The sequence below is a fragment of the Crotalus tigris genome, unplaced genomic scaffold, assembly GCF_016545835.1.
Source record: "Crotalus tigris isolate CLP2741 ecotype Arizona unplaced genomic scaffold, ASM1654583v1 scf7180000018224.911827, whole genome shotgun sequence".
Taxonomy (NCBI): Eukaryota; Metazoa; Chordata; class Lepidosauria; order Squamata; family Viperidae; genus Crotalus; species Crotalus tigris.
Window position 1 is genome coordinate 7,944 of NW_024096891.1, and position 17,489 is coordinate 25,432.

The 17,489-nt window shown below is 42.0% G+C and overlaps 1 long non-coding RNA gene across 1 annotated transcript in view; it reads right to left on the reverse strand.

Annotated features, from left to right (window-relative positions):
- Positions 1-579: 579 nt before the first annotated feature.
- Positions 580-17,489, reverse strand: part of LOC120310555 — a 54,358-nt gene continuing 37,448 nt past the window's right edge. Inside the window, exon 3 of the long non-coding RNA XR_005557394.1 lies at positions 580-646. This is a non-coding gene — a long non-coding RNA (uncharacterized LOC120310555). The remainder of the gene's footprint in view (positions 647-17,489) is intronic.

Consider the following 17,489-nt stretch of genomic DNA (forward strand, 5'->3'; position numbering starts at 1 on the left):
GCAAGTCTGCAATGACCTCTGTATGGCCTCTGTGCACCAGTTCAATTTAATGAGCCTTGCAGAAAGCTGGAACTTCCTGTGAAATCCATCATGAGCTGCTTAGTGACGAGTGGTCATTTCTGCTAATCTCAGTGGGGGGTGGCACAGGAGAAGAGCAACCCAAGGCAGGGTGAGGTTGGGAATGATCAGCTAAGAATGGAGCTGGGAAGCTGACAAGCAATAGAATAATCCCTGATTTGTTGCTACTACACCTGCTATTCCTTGTGTTCTTGAACCCAGATGGGATGTCCAGATACCTCCATTCCTAGGCAAGGTTGTCATCTCTTCATGTTCAGGAGATCTCTGCGATTCTCCTGAACATGAACATAGAATAACAGAATTGGCCTTGGAGGTCTTCTAGTCCAAATCCCTGCTCAAGCAGGAGACCCTATACCACTTTAGACAGTCTCTTCTTAAAAGCCTCCAGTGATGGGGCACCACAACTTCTGAAGGCAAGCCATTCCACTGGTTGATTGTTCTCACAGTCAGGAAGTTTCTCCTTAGTTCTAAGTTGCTTATCTACTTGATTAGTTTCCATCCATTTTTTCTTGTCTTGCCTTTTGGTGCAATCTTCCAACAAATCTGGGAAGTGAAAACCAGTCTCTATCTGCATGGGAAAGAAAGGGGAAAGGGAAGAAGACCTGATGGATTAGGGACAGATCTTATACTACCTGAGAGTGGGTACAAAATATAGAATAATAAGCTTGGAACATTGATTTGTAGCTTATTTATGTACTGTAGCTATTAATATCTGGCCTTTGCTTCAAGAGGTCAAAGAGGTCTGCATTGTGTCCCCTCCTCCAGTGTTTCCCACAAAAAACCTACAAAATAGGCTGGACTGGGCTGGGCTGGGCTGGGCTGGGTATGACCTTCCTGAAGCCACCTAATGGCCTTCATGGCTTATGAAGGACCTGAATCTAATTCTTCCTAATCATAATTTACTTTGAGAAAGGAGAAGCAAAGTGTCAGGTCATACAAATAACTTGGTTTATGGTTAGGTTATTTGAGGGGCTATCTATCTCCAACAGTGCTAATCTACCCATTAAGAGTGGGCAGTCTCATCTGAAGCTAGGAAGCCCACATTCTCTGAAATGGAATCTCCTCAGAGAGTCATATGGGTTCAACCCTGCCATTGTCCCAAAGATATCTGAAAACATAGCTCTGTTTCCAGATCTGGGGTGCAGGCTGGCTGTTGAGCTCCTGTGGGCTTTTGATTTGGGAAATTTTTTGGAGGGTTAGGTTTGTGCCTTCCAGATCTTCAGAATTTTCATTACAGGTAGTTTTGGACTTATGATCACAACTGAGCCCAAAACCTCTGTTGCTAAGCAAGACAGTTGAGTGAGTTTTGCCTCATTTCATGACCTAAGCTGCTAAGTGAATCACTGCAGTTGTTAAGTCAGCAACACGGTTATTAAGTGAATCTGCCTTCCCCATTGGTTTTGCTTGTCAAAAAGTCACAAAGGATGATCACATGACCCCAGGTCACTGCAACTGTCATATGTATGAGCCAGTTGCCAAGTGTCCAAATTTTGATCACATGACTGTGAGGATGCTGCAATGGTCATAAAGGTGAAAAACAGTCATAAGACACTTTTTTCACTGCTGTTGTAACTTCAAACGAACTGTTGTAAGTCAAGGACCACCTATATCTTCTTTTCATTTTAATTACCTTTTGCTTTATCATGCAAGCTGTCCAGAGTGATTGGGACTTGGGTGGCCTATAAATTTAAATAGGTAGATAGGTAAGTAAGAGGAGGGAGATATGCATTATAAAACTGTTAAAGGAAAAGGAAGACTGTTAAGTCACTGGATCTTGGAAAAGAGAAAGAGAAAATGGAAAAAAGAACACCAAACAGATGGTCAGGGGAAGGAGAGACCAGAAAATAGAAGCACAGTGGGTGCGGACTGCACAATTGGGGACCAAGTTGTCTTGGCCATAAATGAAATCATATTTCTTATATGTCTAGGAATGACACATAAAAACACTGGAAATACTTATTAGAAATAACACTCATTGTTATTGAAAATGCCACTTGCTGGATACTTCATTTCCTGGAAACAAAGCGAATGGAGTGAGTTTGAAAGTGAGGATGACAAGGCTATGAATTACCAACACTGTAAAATCCAAAGCATTTATAGAATGAAATGAAAAAGGCTGCAGAGAACTGAATGTCCAACTTTGCTAATGCACAAGAGCGCATCAAAAGTGACCTGGTTTTGACAGTACAGTGGCAGTGAATACACATTTGGGGAAATAAATTAGAGGATACGATATGATCATGAATGAAAAATCCTAATAATGAACAGGGGATAATGATTTCAAAAACTAGTTGAGTGTAACTCTGGCATCAACATATTGCCTGGGAAGCAATGTGGTTTTGTACTGACCCTATCAAGAAAAAACAAAAGCCATGTTTCCTTTCCTTTCCCTCTGGACCTTTCATGACCTCCAATGAAAGCCATTACTTGCTTTTGATTATTTATTGACCCTGCAAGGAAAGTGTTTCCATTATTTCAATCTTGCCTTCAATTTCCATTTGGGTGACTGCTGGTGGTAATAAGCACTTCTGGTCCTAATAATGTAGCCCCTTTCATCTGGGTGCATCATAATGAATTACTTATGGCTGTCTTGCTAAATGGTCAATAGCTAAATGCTTTTTTAAAAAAAAACAACAAGAAGAAGAAGAAGAATATTTACAAGATAATTTTCAATAAAAATCCAAAATGGTTTACCATTTTTATGGGTCAATAAACATCCAAAAAAGCAATGAAAGGAAAGGATATTGCAACTTACCATCAGAGACGACATCTAGATAGGTAGATAGATGAGAGAGAGAGAGAGAGAGAGAGAGAGAGAGAGAGAGAGAGAGAGAGAGAGAGAGAGAGAGAGAGAGAGGTAGACAGGCAGGCAGGTAGGAAGGTAGGTAGGTAGGTAAGTAGATAATAATGATGATGATGATGGATAATGATGATGATGGATAATGATGATGATGAAGATAGATAGATAGATAGATAGATAGATAGATAGATAGATAGATAGATAGATAATGATGATGGATAATGATGATGAAGATAGATAGATAGATAGATAGATAGAGAGAGAGAGAGAGAGAGAGAGAGAGAGAGAGACAGAGATAGATAGATAGATAGATAGATAGATAGATAGATAGATAGATAGATAGATAGATAGATAGATAGATAGAAGAGAGAGAGACAGACAGACAAATAGATAATGGATACCTATAGATAGTCAAATTCAGAAAAGATAAATTAAGAGTGTGGATGGGGAGTCAAAATAAAGCTTTACAGTAGACCTTGCTTAATGGTGTCTTGTTTAGCAACCATTCTGTAGAAGGAGTGACAGAGCCTAGAGCAGAGTCAAAAGAGGAATCAAATCTAGCATCACTACATAGCCACAAATGGACTAAGTCTAACCACTCAGGAATGCTGTTGACTCTTATCTAATATCAAAATACTGCTAACCATTAAAGGTGGTCCTTGAGTTGCAACCATTCATTTAGTGACTATTTGAAGTTTTTTTTAAAAAAAGTGAAAAAGTGACATAATCATTTTTGACACTTAAGACCATTTCAGCATCCCCATGGTCATACTTAGGACCGTTGCAGAGTCCTGGTGATCCCCCTTCGTGACCTCCCGACAAGCAAAGTCAATGGGAAAGCCAGATTCATTTAAGAACTGTGTTACTAATTTAACATGATTCAGTTAACAACTATGACAAGAAAGGTTGTAAAATCGAGCAAAATTCGCTTAACAACAGTCTTGCTTAGCAACAGAAATGTTGGGCTCAATTGTGCTTGTAAATTGTGGACTATCTGTAGTTGTGCATAGGCAAGAGTAGTAATAAATCAGTTTAATTGGAATTTCACGTATGGTCCTGGTCTTTCATGCTTGACACATTCAGAGTTCCAACAATGCTGGAAAGTAATTCTTTTATTATTATTATAAATATTTTATTAATTTTCTATTTTTACAATCAAATAATTAATAGACAATGTGTTGTCTGGGTCCATTAGTAATGAAGTGGTATATATTAACTTTTTCAATCTAGATCCAATATTACACCATCAAATGTTTCCTCTCTTCTTCCTGTAGTACCTAATTTCCCACACTAGGCAAAAACAATTCTTATTGTTATTAATAAATATACAATTGAATATCAACATCTTTGTTACATTTTTCTCATAATATCAATAATATTGATATTGAATTGAAGTCCACAAGTCTTCAAGTTGCCAAGGTTGACAACCCCTGGTCTAGGAGGCAAAAGTTATACCAAGTTATATATTTGCTGGCTTTGCTTTACTGCAGATCACTTGACCTTTAGTAAACTATGCCTTTCTAAACAAATGGAATCAAGGATTGTCTTGCTTAAAGGTTCACGTTGAGGCAGGACTGACATAAATTCAATTACAGGTTGAAGTTGGAGTTTTGAGCAACCCAGAAGTAAAAAAAGAAGGGCTGCAGATCCATTTATGAGTAAGATAACCAAGTGACAGTGTCTTTCAGGAAAGGAGAATATTTGTAGCTCAGCATTGAAATGAGGGGTCCTTGGTGCTCTCCAGCAGAAGCACTGATGATGTTATCTATTTTGGGTAATGCAACATCTGCAAGAAAACAACCAGGTTCAGACAGCACCAAGGGCCCTTCTGTGTCTTTCAGCTAAGGGAGTGCGTTCCCAATCTGGCTAAATTACTCAGAATAGAGTAAAAGTGGTTTTCTGTGTGTAATGACATAAGAGCCCATTACCCATCAGAACAGGGATATTTAATTTGACTTAAAGATTGCCACATGTACTAAAACATATTTGAAAACCTCTCTAACTATTCCTATTAAGGCAAAAATCGATGAAATTGTCGATGATAATTTGTTGAAGTGACATAAAGATCATTTAATAGTATTGTTTTTATAATATAGTCCCCTAATTATGACTGCTTATTCATTTGTTTGACCTTGTGCGGTACAGTAACCAATCCACATTTAAAAGGCATGGGAATTTAACACCTATGCCTATGCCTCTCACACCCATAAAAGGCAATGACAAAAACCATACGCTTAATGAGGAAGATCTTGTCCGATAAAAGAGATAACAAGCAAAATATTTCCTCTACGTTCCTCCAGTCATAAAATCATACATCACACTCACATTTCCTTCACAAAGGACTCAAATCCCTATAAAAATCTTGCTGATGTGTGATTCAATTACTGTCCCAAATACTTGTGCTTGCGTTTTGACTGCTTGCACTCTTTTCTGGGCTCGGAAGAAAAAGGATCCAAGGAATTTCTCCCAACAATGCAGTGCTGAAGGAAGAGACTTACAATGGCCCTTGAACTGTATTAAGACTTTCTGATAAGTGGTTTTTTGGGTAATGAAGGGGGAAAAAATGGGAAGCTCTGAATTAAGACATTAAAATGGTGTTTTCCAACTTTTCTGGTTTGCAGACCAGTGGGGGGAGGGGAGGGAGAGGGAATGGTTACATGTGAGTGGTGTGCATGCGTGTGCATGTGCAGCTGCATTTGCACGAGTGGTGGGCACATGCACATGCTGCTTGCACAAATGGAGTTGTGTGTGTGCACTCACCGACTGCTTGTGCACGTGGAGCTGCACCTGTGTACGTGCTCACCTGCCACTTCTGCGGCCTGGTTCTGAACAAGTCAAGACCCAGTACTGGGTTGCAGCCTGCAAGTTGGGGACCCCTGCATTAAAAGACACGATCACAGAGTCATAAGGTTGGAAGGGACTTCGGTGGTCTTCTACTCTAATATAGAGGAGAAAAAGAACATGATCTCTCTCCTCTTCTCCTTCCTTTCCCCAACATCACCCGCATCCACTTCCTTGCCACCACTTTTACTTCTTCCTTAAGAGGAAAAGACAGAACGTCTCCTGCAGCCAGGGGAACATGTTAGCCAAGTAATCAAAAGCAAAACAATAGACTGTGATTGCTTTTTCCATTTTGCCAGCTCTTTAGGAAGACAGAAATTCTTGTCAGTCATAAACAGAGACAAACTGCTCAAACGGTGCTCATAGGATGCTGCTGGGTTTCTCCTATTGCCAATGACTCACGAGCAATTGCTTTGATAAAGTTTGCAAATGACACAAGTTTGCAAATGACCCCTTTAAGAAAGAAACATCATTGCAAAGATCCTCCCTCCCCCCCCCCCCTCTCTCTCTCTCTCTCTCTCATTCTTAGGAGCAATGGAGGTAAATAAATACATTAAATAGCCTTCCCTGCCAGCCACCACCTGCCAACTACGATATTGTCTAGTTTGTAAACGTCACTAAATGATTTTTTTTGCCCCTATAGACCTTGGTTAATTTGGTTTGCCACAACTACCTTTATGACTGTCTCCCACCTGAGAAATAGAGAGTGCCTCGCAGTTTATAAAAGGAGGTCTTAATCCGACAGTGATTTGAAAGATACTGCTTGTGGTTTTTATACTAGCCATTCTGTCTGCCTGCTCTGACAACTTAAAATAAGTGTATGCTAGGACAGCATTCCTCTGGACAACCCCCTGTCCCTGTTATAGCAAGGGTCCCCAATTCCAGTACCGGTCCATGGCCCATTGGGGACTGGGCCATCCAAGTGGCAGGTGAGTACATGAAGCTTCATTTGCACATGTGTGGGATTTAGGTTGTGCACATGAAACCATTCCCCACCACCACTGAAACCACTAAAGCCACAGCCACCACCGGGCCACTGAACCAAAAAGCGTGCGGACTTTCTTACAGGACAACCCCCCCCCCCTTTTGCAGTTTCCAATCCCTTTCTGTAGACAGAAAGAAGTTTCTGTAGTGTTTTAATTCCTCTACGATTTATTTGGTACATCTTCAATTAAACTCAGACTGAACAAGTAGATCATAGTAACATATGGTTTCTAACAAGGATAACTGACAAAGAGCAGGTAAGAGTGGGATGGGATGAGCAGAGCTACATTCTTGCTATCTTTCCTGAGAACATTCCAAGTAGGAGCCATCAAGAGCCAAAAATAAGAGAGAGAAAAAAGCATTCAAACACTGACAATCAACTCTCCCTTGACATAAACCTGATTCAGATGTTTCCTTCCACGACTATATTTATTAGATTTTTATCCCACCTTTATTACTTTTTATAAGTAACTCAAATGGTGAACATACGTAATACTGCTTCTTCTTCTTTTTACCATTGTGAGGTGGGTTGGACTGAAAGGGGGTGGCTGGCCCAAAGTCACCCTGCTGGCTTTCATGTCTAAGGTGGGACTAGAATTCACAGTCTCCTGGTTTCTATGCCAGCACCTTAACCACTGCACCAAACTGGCAATTGGTGCTGGCAATTGTTTGAGCAGCCTGCTCTTCCACAATAAGCCACAACTTTAATCCAACTGATGGACATGATGTTCTTCTTCTGCCTGGACCTCGTTTGCCTTCAATCTTTCCATGGAGGATTAAATGGAGTATGCTGTATTTTTCTGGGTGTCGCATCACATGTCCGAAATATTCTAACTTTCATTTTTTAATTGTTTTGATGATTTCCCTTGGCTTTCCCAGGTAGCTTATCACTTCCTCATTTTGAACACTGATGGGAAATTAAAATGAAAAAAAAAGCAAAAACAGGATACCGATTGAACATATGGATATTAAGTGCAAATGCAATTAAGATATGTTTTGGTTAGAATTCTGGGAGTTGAAGTCCACAAGTCTTAAAGTTGCCAAGGTTGAGAACCCCTGTCCTAGACACCTCCCATTGCTGGTTTCCCCCCATCCCACCCCACCCCACTCCTCTAATCAGTTTTAAAAGAGATGTCTTTGAAACAGCCACTCCTGTAGCTGCATTCTTCTCCCAGAGAAACAGCCTTGAGGAGTCATCTGTGAGAGACTCTTTGCATCAGTTTCAACTTCCCCCAAGCATCTACCCTCCTTTTCATCCTCCCCCCAGAGCCAATGGTAGTCTGGCACTGAATGATTGCGAAGCACAGGCATGGAGTAGCAGTTCTGACAATTTATCACATCTCTGATGGGCAGAGGGGAAGTATTTCTCTAAGGCAGTGGTGGCGAACCTATGGCACGGGTGCCAGAGGCGGCACTCAGAGCCCTCTCTGTGGGCACGCGCGCCGTCGTCCCAGTCCTAGACCTTCAGCTGGGTTTTATAAAACCTTTTCGCTTTAGGCCTCTGCCTCCATGTGCAAAAAAAAAAAAAGGTCCAATCAATCAATCAATTTCAACTTTTTGTGGGGGTGGGGGAAAGATCTTGCAAAGTTTGAATTGATTGATTGAACTTTTTAGTCCCGTCCAGTCTGCCGTTACCACCACAGCCACGCCCACCCAATGGGCTATGCCCACCCAATGGGTCACACCCAACCGGCACTCAACAATGCATAAGTGGGTTTTGGGTTGCAGTTTGGGCACTCAGTCTCTAAAAGGTTCGCCATCACTGCTCTAAGGTTTGGGGGTGGTTCAGCAGTTAAACACACTGAGCTTATTCAGATGAGACCTGACAGCCCAGGTTCGAGACCTAAGCACTGTGCAATGGGGTGAGTTCCTGTTACTTGCCCCAGCTCCTGCCCACCTAGCAGTCTGAAAGCATGCAAATGCAAGTACATTAACAGGCACCGCTTCGGTGAGAAGATAACAGAGTTCCGTATGCCTTTGGCATATAGCCATGCTGGCCACACAATCACAGAAAATGTCTTCAGGCAACACTGGTTCCCTCGGCCAAGAAACTGAGCACCCTGCCCTAGGGTTAGACACGAGTGCCACGGAAACCTTTACCTTTTTATTGTTCTTTTCATAATATAGAAACCTGAGGGAGTACAGCTCCTATAGGAATATTTCTATTGTTTCCTAATTTATTCCACAATACATAGATAATAAAAGATAAGGTAAATTCAACATTGCTTAGAGATAGATAGATAGATAGATAGATAGATAGATAGATAGATAGATAGATAGATAGATAGATAGATAGATAGATAGATAGTCAGGGAGGGAGAGAGAGAGAGAGAGAGAGAGAGAGAGAGAGAGAGAGATGAGAGAGAGATGAGAGATTGAGAGAGATGAGATGAGAGAAAGAGATGAGAGAGAGAGAATGAGAGAGATGAGAGAGATAAGAGAAAGAGATGAGAGAGAAAAAGAGAGATGAGAGAGAGATGAGAAAGAGATGAGAGAGAAAAAGAGATGAGAGAGAGAAAGAGATGAGAGAAAGAGAGATGAGAGAGAGAGAGAGAGAGAGAGGAGCTGATGGCCTCAAAACACTTAATTTTGTGTCAAACTGAAGAGAGTAGAGGTCTTAAGCAAGACTTGGTATAAATCTAAAGTATTATTCTGAATTTTTTAAGTTTCTCAAACAAAAGCTATTTGGCCTGGCATTCGATCTCAAAAAGTCTCTAGGTAAACATTTCCTCCTGATGTCTCCTATTGGGATTAAATGGAAATGTGAGAAGCCAGGGAGGTTACAGATGACTGGCAAGATGACTATATAATGCAAACAACTGGAGAGTTGATTGATGAAACACAGGCGCAGGCAGCCTTTAAATCTCTCACAAGAATCTGCCCCTCCATCCATGAGCATTTCACCTCCATTCTCTTTTTTCTTCTTTTGAGGAAGAACATCAACACCATTATTTTCCATCCAATTGAATGAGAATGCCACAAAAATTGATTTTTATCTGGCTAAAGTGGATGCTGGAGAAAATGTATATAGGGGAAAAGTGCATAAAGTGCATAAAAGTTTTGTTCTCTGCAGATAAAAAACAAAATAGAAAAGCCAATGTTTTTTTTTTTTTTTCCTAGTTCATTTTCCCTTGTGCACTGTAAGTGAGCTAAGGAAAATCTTTTTATTTCATATCAGATGTGATCTTCCGATTTTTGAACACCCCCTCTCTGTTTATCTCCTGTTCTGCAAAATCTACTCTCTAAAAAAGGAGTTATCATAATTAAGAGGTTTACTTCACCTGCTTCAAGATTAATTGCAACAAAATAGGACTACAACAACCCAGGTAATTCTCATAAATCAGATATTTTGGATAAGAAATAGAACTGCCATGCTATCAAAGTAATCCTTTGTGCCTGAATGCCAGGAAGATTGTCGACACTTACAAGCATGGTACACTTCTACCTCATTCTATAGCCTCTTCAGAATCCCTGTGATTTTGCCACAGTTTGATGGTGCATCTGCAATGTCAAAGAAGAATGGGAGGAGGAGGAGGAGGAGGAGGAGGAGGAGGAGGAGGAGGAGGAGGAGGAGGAGGAGGAGGAGGAGGAGGGAAAGAGAAAGGGGAAAGAGGAGGAGGGGGAGGAAGAGGAGGAGAAGGAGAGGGGAAAGAGGAGGGGGGAAAGGAGAAGGAGGAGGAAGAGCTCAAAGGTGATTTTTCAAAAGGCAACTAGTTTGTGTTTTCCTTGAGGACAAAGAACAAAATGTTTTCTTTCTCATCCAATAAACGTCATCAGTTGTGATGGCGGGTGGGGTAGGGGAATGGAAGGATAGGTACTAACAGTTGAGACTGGATGGTCTTTTTTCAACCCAGTGATCACCTCGATCCAAAATGTGAACTTTGCTGTCTTCAAAAGAGTGACCTTTTTCAAATGCAGATGAACCTTGCTGAATCTTGTCCTGATCTCCTATGTTTGTGCCATGTACTTGGGAAGTGTTTGTTTCGTTTCACCAATGCAGACATCTGCACGTCTCACTGCAATGTATGGCATATATCATACGGCTCAGTTTGTGTCTGAGTGTTTTATCCTTGGGGCGGACAAGCTTCTGCCTTAGTGTATTCTTGGGTTTAAAGGGTGTATGTATGTTTTGTTGTACCTGTATGTTGTGTTGGTTCACGTTTTTGGATAGACAGGATCATTGGTTTGAAAGAAGGATAAAATCTATGTTAGAGCTGAACAACCCTCCCTCAAAAAAGGGGGATGGATATGACACCAGGTATCTCCAGTCTACAACACAGCCCTTCCAGCTGTTCCAAGAAAGAAGATCCCACAATCAATTGCACCCCAATTCAGGTGACCCTGAGGGCACAAATAGCCCTCAAGTGGCTCTCAGAGAGAGTACTAACAACCAGATGACTGCAAAGAAATGCAATCCTTCCATCATCCTCCCACATCTTATCAGAACCTATCCTTCCATCCCCTCCATTATCTAGTCTCAACTGTTAGTACCTATCCTTCCATCTGCTTCCCCTCCCCTCCCGCTATCACCATTATTTCTTAGATGACAAATGAAACATTTTGTTCTTCTTCCTTAAGGAAAAAATAATCCAATTGCCTTTTTGAAAAAGCACCTTTGAGACAACTGTGACCTGGATGACTGAGAAACTCCATAGACAGGAGGAGAAGGAGCTCTTAAATATATGTGTGGACCTTTTAATAATATGAACTTTTTTTTTTTTAGTTTTAAAAAGTTGCACACAAATCTTTGCAAAAAGCTACAATTACCTTCTTCGGATGACATCAATAGATCACCACCATATTTTCTGCAACCCTTGGAGGCTGCATTTTAAGAAAAGGAAAAGAAAAGTGCAGCCCCGGGCAGAGAAACAGGTTCCTGCCCTGTTTTACTGATTAGATAAAAATAGAGATTAGGAAGGGAAGGTGTTTATACGATATGGATGTGGATGCAGGTGTAAAAATGGACTTCAGTTAACATTGCCTCTGCACACTTCCCATGGCTTTTATGAATGCCTACAAGCCTTTTTAAAATAAAAGCACAAATTCTGTTGCTGCTGCAGCATGAGTTCATTAAATGGATTAGGAATAGCAGTTTGGGCTTTGGGACACCCCATTCTAGAAGCAGCCAGTTCAGTGTGCATTTTAGCTATATTACATGTATTCCCATAAATGAAGTCTCTCTGCTATTGAGGGGAACTTCATTATGTTAGGTGATTTTTATCGGTTCCCCTTAGGGTGAGGAACAAATGCTAAGAGTTGTAATTTAATATGAAAGTTACTGAAGCAAGGACAATTGTGCTGAACCTCAAATGAAGCATCGCAGAAGGGTGTCCATTTCAAAGGATAAAATATAAAAATGAACACTCGGAGAGATTAGCAACAGAGATATACATTTGAATCAGCCTGGAAGGGTTTCCATTGTTTTAATTTAATTCTTAAATAAAATGATCAGGACCTCAGAAATTCTGTATTGAAATATACCGTTTTTCAACAAGGCCTGGTTGATTTCGAGTTAATCAGAGATGAACCACAGGGAACCATGCAAAAATTCCATAAAACGTAGCTCTTTTTTTTAAGGCTGCCTAGAAGTTCACGATCAACCACTGAAAACAATTTCAAATTATCTGGAGCAGACAAACCCAATTCCTGCCACTGTTCTTCATACACTTTAGGGGGCTGCAGGCTAAAGCATATGAAGAACAGTTGCAGGAATTGGCTTTGTCTAGTCTAGTGATAAGAAGGACTAGGGGTGACATGATAGCAACGTTCCAGTATTTGAGGGGCTGCCACAAAAAGGAGTCAATCTATTTTCCAAAGTACCAGAAGACAAGAAACACTGGAGGGAAACTAAACAAGGAGAGAAGCAACCTGGAATTAAGGAGAAACTTCCTAATAGTATGACAATTAACCAGTGGAACGGCTTGCCTCCAGAATGAAGGTGAATATACATTTCCCAGGATAATGTTGCATGATCCAATCTAGGTCACCAGCACCAGAAGTTTAGTCTTCTGAACTTTCGGACTTCTTGTGCTGGAACCCATCTTCAGGGAACTTCTCTCTAGCACAGGGTGTGCTTTGTGCTATTCTGTGTGTGATATTTATATGGTGCCTGGTTGTGTACATGACTTTTTAGATGTTCATTGGGGTGTTGATGGCTGGCTATTAAGTTGTTGCCTCCAGAAGTTACTTACATGTTACTTATATGTAAGGGTGTAGGTCTATACATATGTTATATATAGTGTGTTTAAATGTGTGTTATGTATTTGTACACTTTTTAGAGAAAGCCACTAAATTTCATTTTTAATGTGTGCCATTGTGCCCACAGTAAAAAATGACAATAAAGGTTATCTATCTATCTAAGTTGTGGGTGCTCCATCCCTGGAGGCTTTGAAGAAGAGTCTGGACAGCCACTTGTTTGGAATGATATAAAGTCTTCTGCTTCAGCAGGGGGTTGGACTAGAAGACCTCCAAGGTCCCTTCCAACTGTGATGTTCTATGTTCTATGGAAAAACATTGAGTAGGATTTTTCCTAGCTGATCACTTTTTGTGTATGACTCTCAGCACTCCCATGCAACCAAACAGAGCTCTCAGTCCAACAAGGAAAGCAAAATGAGGAATAGTAATAATAACTTTTTTTAATGTACCTTTCCTTTTTTTATGCCACATCCAGAAATTTATGCTCTTTTTTTCAGGTCCATTGTCCCTAAGCAAAGAGTTTTTCTTTATTTGTTTTTTTATTGGATTTGGAAGGTCATCTAATCATCTCATAACTCAGGGTAACATACAAGGGGAGTTAAAAACACAATATCATGATAAAATAAAAACAAAAATAATAGATTCCTACCTAGAGAATACAAAAACTTTTTTTTAAAGAAGACTATAATATATCAGCAGGCTCATGATCAGCCTGTTTCAGGGAACTTAGAAAAGTCTGAGTTTTTTTAAAGCCTTGGTATTGAACAGAATGGTTGGGGCCATACAGACCTTAAGAGAATTGCTGTTCTTGTTATTTTTCAGATTTTCACCAGGAGAGAAGATGTGTGATGGTTTAATGATGCTGGAAATGGTCTCAGAAATGGCAGTTTGAGCCCAAGCACCGCATAGCAGGGGGAGCTCCTGTTACTTGCTATAGTGTCTATCCATTTAACACAGGGGTAGGCAACCTTGGCATTTTTATGACTCATGGACTTCAACTCCCAGAATTCCTGAGCCAGCATGGCTTAGCTTGGAAACTCTCCCTTTCCCCTCAGCATGGCTGGCTTGGGAATTCTGGGAGTTGGTCCATGAGTCATAAAAGAACCAAGGTTGCCTACCCCTGATAACAGTTTGAAAAAATGGTCTTTGCAAGTAGATAGATAGGTACCACTTCAGTGGGGAGATGAGCTGGTGCTCTTTACAGGCAGGCAGATTCCGGACAGCTCTGATCCTTCCTATTTGCTCATTTGTAAGGCAGCTCCCAGAAAGGAGGGGGCCTTGGGTGATGCTGCAGAAAGTGCCGCACATCTTTCTCTCTGGTACGAAGCCATATCGCCCTCCTGTGGTGCACCTTGGGAAGTGTGCAAACATGTCCTATAACAGGGCTGGTACATTGGCAAGCCAAACTACTACTCTGAAATAGCATTGTGGTCTCCTGGCTACTGTAACAACGCCATGTGTTAACAGTAATAACCAGGACAGAGATGGATGCTAGTAGATTCTATCCATGTTGCTCTTTGTACCAAGATAGAATCTGTTTTAGCAGATTACTTTTACATTCTTACCAAAAGCAGTCCTAGGAAATGCCAGTTGAAAACAAAGCCACAGCATAAACAAAGGTAGAACTATTTAATATTGTGAGTAGTCCATAATATGTCCACACTCACTTCATATCTGGACAGAATATGTATAGACCTACATTTATACTTTGTTCTTGTTTTTAAATCCAGACTTACAGCAGTGGAGGTTCCATCCTTGAATACATCAAGAAAAATTATCATTGTGTGAGAACTTTATTTTTTAATATTGCTATAAAGCAAAGGGAAGTCAATTAGGCCTAGTTGCTAATGAGCTTCACAAATCATGTTTATGGCAACGGTCTCATCTAGCATCAGCCTAGCCTAGAATCTACCATTCAGAAAGATGAAGTGCGTTGACACCCTTGTGTTAGATGCACTGCAGCTGCTTGCCAGGGTAATTAATTTTTACACATACTGTGGTGAAGGCAAGCAGGACTTCTCAAGTTCTCCAACCAATTTAGGGCAGAGAGAAATAGAAAGTCAACTAGATCTTAGGCTGCTCGTACAATCCATTTTTTAATAAATTCACCAAATCTGAATCTGTCAAATGACAAATGAGATTCCCTGACTTTTCCTCCCACCCCTCACTCATGTGGGTTTCCTTCTTATACAGGCAGTCCTCAACTTACTACAGTTTATTTAGTGACCATTCAAAGTTACAACAGCACTGAAAAAAGTGACTTATGACAATTTTTCACACTTATGACCTTTGCAGTATTCCCATGGTCACGTGATTTACATTTGGATGCTTGACAGCTGGTTCATATTTATGACCTTTGCAGTGTCCCGGGGTCACGTGATCACCTTGTGCCACCTTCTGACAAGCAAAGACAACGGTGAAGCCAGATTCACTTAACAACCATGTTACTAATTTAACAGCTTCAGTGATTCGCTTAACAAATGTGGCAAGAAAAGTTATAAAATGGGGCAAAACTCACTTAACAAATTTCTTGCTTAACAACATAAATTTTGGGCTCAATTGTGGTCGTAAGTTGAAAACTACCAGTATTTTATCCACAGGTAATCTTTGACTTATGACCACAATCAGAATTTATGTTGTTAAGTAAGATGGTTATTAAATGAGTCACAGTGGTACCTTGGTACTCAGCTGCTTTGAAACTCGTCGAATTTGCTACTCAACGCATTTTGATCTGAAAATTTTGTCCCAGGACTCATTGTTTTTTGTTACTCAATGAACAAACTAGAAGCTGTTTGTTGAGTCCGTCGCGAAATGGCAAGACACAAGAAGCAGTTGTAGTTCTCAGGAAACCTTTATTCTTCAGTTCAGCTTACATTGGAATATGGCGGCAACGCCCAAAACTCTCGGCCTCCTTTTATAGGACTTTCCCGGGTCAATCTGCAACTTTTGGCGCGCCAGCACCCGCGCATGCGCACAAGTACAGGCGACAGCCTGTCTGGTCCCGGGCAGCCTGCACTTGCCCAGGACCGTTTGCAATGCCCTGAGCCTGCTTGCACAGGCCCAGGACATAACACCCCTTCCCCCCGGGCTAAAGCTACGACCAATGCCATAATAAAACACAACCCATTTTCAGTGCAGTGCTCTGCTTCCAATACTCGGTGTTCCCCTCCCGTTACCATCGGCCTCTGTGCCTCTATTTTTACTGGCTCTGTTTTGCCAATAGTGTTATGTAATCTTCTAAGTACTTAGGAGATTTCCTTGCTCTCTGTGACCTCCTAAGCTCTGGGTGCTTGCCAGGTACTCCCTGACTGAGGGGTGACGTGTGCCTGTTCCCTCCATTATGACTTGGTGACCTCCAAGGACTGTGCTCCAATGCCTGGCCTGCTTGCTTGCCCACCGGGCTCGTCAGGCCAGGGCTTCTTCCAGTGTATGACCTGGTTGTCCCACCTAGCTGTAGGCACTCTGGCCCCTCTACGTGATTGCCATTGTTGGGCGTTTCTATGGAGCCTCCTAGGTCCGTCCAAGACCTGTCAGAAGGCTGTCTGTCCCCTGAATCCCGTTCTGTGTTCAGGCTTGTGTGGGTTTCAGTGCTGTCCCAAAACTCAGTTGTCCCCTGAGTGAAATCAGAGGTGTTGTAGTCGGGATTTGGTTCCTCGACCACCTCCCTGTGTGTTTGCCCCCTTCTAGGGACAGGGGTAGTTTCGGGCCAACTAGAAGGAGTGTGTGCCAGCTCTCTTGCGGGGAATGGTTTATTGGGATGCTCCCGGGTATTCTCTCTGACTGGAGTACTGTGTGATGCGGGTGAGTAATGATTGTGCCCCCAGGGTGACTCCCTGGCTGGAGTAGGCATTGATGCCTGGCTTCTAGTTAGGCTCCATGAATTCCTGTTTGGAGCACTCGCGGGATCTTGAAATGAGCCGTTTGTGGTTTCCCCATTGCTAATGGGCATCAGCCCTTGCCCTTCCCTTTGCCCAAAGGGTTCCCCCTCCCCCCCTGGAAAAGACCCAGGAGTCTCAGCAGGAAGGTCCCGTCTAGGGCGAAGTTGGTCGATGTGCCGACGCAGGACATGACCGTTGTCCAGGGACACCTCGTAGGAAAGAGGACCTGTGACCCTGGATATAGAAGCGGGGACCCATGTATGACCCGGCCCGTAATTACGAGTCCAAACCAGGGCACCCACAAGTAGTTTTCTAGATGCCCTGGGGTGTGAGACAGAAGGAGGCAGTCTGTCCGGATGCAACCGGTCAAGCTTGGTAGTAAGTTTGCGCCCCCAACGAAGTTCAGCTAGGCTTCTCCCTGTAGAAGTGGACGGTGTGGTGCGATAAGAAAGGAGGAAGTCAGCCAAACTGTGATGCCATTCTCCGTAGGTGAGCTTCTTCAAGGCATCCTTGGTGATGCGAACCATGCGTTCAGCCATACCGTTGGTGGACAGGTGGAAGGGTGCAGAAGTGGCATGACGAATCATGTTAGCCTGCAAGAAAGCTTGGAATTCGGAGGAAGTGAATTGAGGGCCGTTGGCATCTGGGAGCCCATGTGCAGCAAAAATCCCCCTCAGTACCTGAATAGTCTTTGCAGTGGTGGTGGAAGAGAC